General features: G+C 36.0%; 1 non-coding gene across 1 annotated transcript; it reads left to right on the top strand.

Annotated features, from left to right (window-relative positions):
* Positions 1 to 1,845: 1,845 nt before the first annotated feature.
* On the top strand, positions 1,846 to 1,952 carry LOC139887078 (small nucleolar RNA R71). The gene has a single exon (XR_011772926.1). It is a non-coding gene; the product is annotated as a small nucleolar RNA R71 (small nucleolar RNA).
* The last annotated feature ends 425 nt before the right edge of the window (positions 1,953 to 2,377 follow it).

Genomic DNA, 2,377 nt, shown 5'->3' with positions numbered 1-2,377 from the left:
CTGTCTTCTTCTTTTAGCATTTGAATTTCTTCCGTTGTTGGTTCATATCCATTAGCCATAAGTGTAGCTAACATTTCAGTTTCATTAATTGGTTCAGTTCCTTCTCCTAAAGAACATTCTCCTGTTCCTTGTAATTCTGGAAATTCTTCTAACAATTCTGCATGTGAATCTATAGTTTGAATATAATAACATGTATCATCTGCAGATTGCGGTTGTTGTATTGCTCTATCCACAGAAAAGGTAACACTCTCGTCCTCTATACTTAGGGTCAGTTTCTTACCAAACATGTCTATTATTGCTTTAGCTGTGTTTAAGAATGGTCTTCCTAATATGAGAGGAACTCGAGAATCTTCTTCCATGTCCAGAATAACAAAATCTACTGGAAATACTAAAGTACCAACTTTAACTAGCATGTTCTCCATTATCCCTCTAGAATATTTTACTGATCTATCGGCTAGTTGTATACTTATTCTTGTTGGTTTCAATTCTCCAAGGTCTAGTTTAACGTATAGTGAATACGGCATTAGATTTATACTAGCACCTAAGTTTGCCAATGCTTCTATTGAACTAAGACTACCCAGAAAACATGGAATTGTGAAACTTCCAGGATCAGAGAGTTTTTCTAGTATCTTATTCAACAGCACTGCTGAACAATTAGCATTCATAGTAACAGCCGAGAGTTCTTCCATTTTCTTTCTATTTGTGATTAGATCTTTCAGAAATTTAGCATATCTAGGTATTCCTGAAATCACATCTATGAAAGGAAGATTTACATTTATCTGTTTAAACATATCCAAGAATTTGGATTGCTCGGCTTCAAGTCTCTCTTTTCTCATTTTACTCGGGTAAGGAAGTGGTGGTTGGTATGGTTTAACATAAGGTTTTGCCTTAACTGTGTTATCTTCATTAACCCTCTCAACTACCGGTTCTTTTTTCTTATCTTGTTCAGATTGTGGTTCTTGTGGAGTAGGAATAGTTTCATCAGAAATTACAGGTATTGCAGGTGGTTTAAGTGTAATACCACTTCTTGTGGTAATGGCTTTAGCTGTTTCATTTCGGGGGTTAGCATTTGTATCACTAAGTAGACTTCCCGGTTTTCTTTCACCTATTAACCTTGCAAGGTTGCTTACTTCTTGTTCCAAATTTTGAATAGAAGCTTGTTGATTTCTAAATGCTTGAGCATTTTGTTCATTCGTTTGTTTCTGAGATGTGAAAAAATGTGTTTGAGATTCAACTAGCTTCGACATCATATCTTCTAAATTTGGCTTTTTATCATCAGTTTGTGGTGATTTGTTTTGAAAATTAGGTCTTTGCTGGTTGTAAGTATTATTAGATACTTGTTGATTACTAGGACCTTGTTGGTTGTTGTATGGAACATTTCGGTTATAATTCTGGTTTTGATTGTAAATTGGTCTTGGCGGTTGATAATTATTCTGATAATTATTTCCAGGCCTTTGGTTTATGTATGAAACATTCTCTCTTTGTTCCATTGTTAGTTCAATACTGAGACAATCTTTTGTCAAATGTGGTCCTCCACACTGCTCACAACTAATTCGTATTGAGTGGATATCTTTAGTCATCTTTTTCATTCGTCTCTCAACAGCATCTATCTTTGCGAAAATGGAATCTAAGTCATGGCTAGAATCGGCTCTAGCTGCTTTAGATAATCTAACAATATCTTTTTCTTGGTGCCACTCATGTGAGTGGGAAGCAGTGTTATCAATAAATTTGTAAGCGTCAGTTGCGGTTTTCTTCATAATGGAACCACCAGCTACTATGTCGATGTCTTTTCGTGTAGTGATGTCGCATCCTTGGTAGAATATTTGTACTATTTGACAAGTGTCTAAACCATGTTGCGGACATCCTCTCAATAATTTTTCAAATCTGGTCCAAGCCTCATATAAAGTTTCATTTGGCTTTTGTGTGAATGTAACAATTTCTTCTTGAAGTCTCACGGCTTTAGATGCCGGAAAGAATTGTTTAAGAAATTTTTCAACTAAAACGTCCCATGTATCAATCGCCCCTTCAGGTAACGATTCCAACCAATCTTTGCCTTCTCCCTTTAAAGTCCAGGGAAATAACATGAGATATATCTGTTCATCCTCAACTTCTCGAATTTTAAATAGAGTGCAGATCCTATTAAATGTACGAAGATGTTCGTTTGGATCTTCCTTCGGTGCACCACTAAATTGGCATTGATTAGTTACCATGTGTAGGATTTGTACTTTGATTTCATAATCTGGCGCATTAATGTCTGGTTGAGTAATTGCGTGACCTTGGCCAGTGCGTTTAGCTCTCATTCGGTCTTCCATACTTAGAGGTTCCAGATTTTCCATGATTGAATTTGTTGAATCTGAATCACTAGAGGATTCTGATT

This window comes from Rutidosis leptorrhynchoides, chromosome 1, assembly GCF_046630445.1.
Source record: "Rutidosis leptorrhynchoides isolate AG116_Rl617_1_P2 chromosome 1, CSIRO_AGI_Rlap_v1, whole genome shotgun sequence".
NCBI classification, from domain to species: Eukaryota; Viridiplantae; Streptophyta; class Magnoliopsida; order Asterales; family Asteraceae; genus Rutidosis; species Rutidosis leptorrhynchoides.
This window is presented reverse-complemented; position numbering and strand designations above follow the sequence as displayed.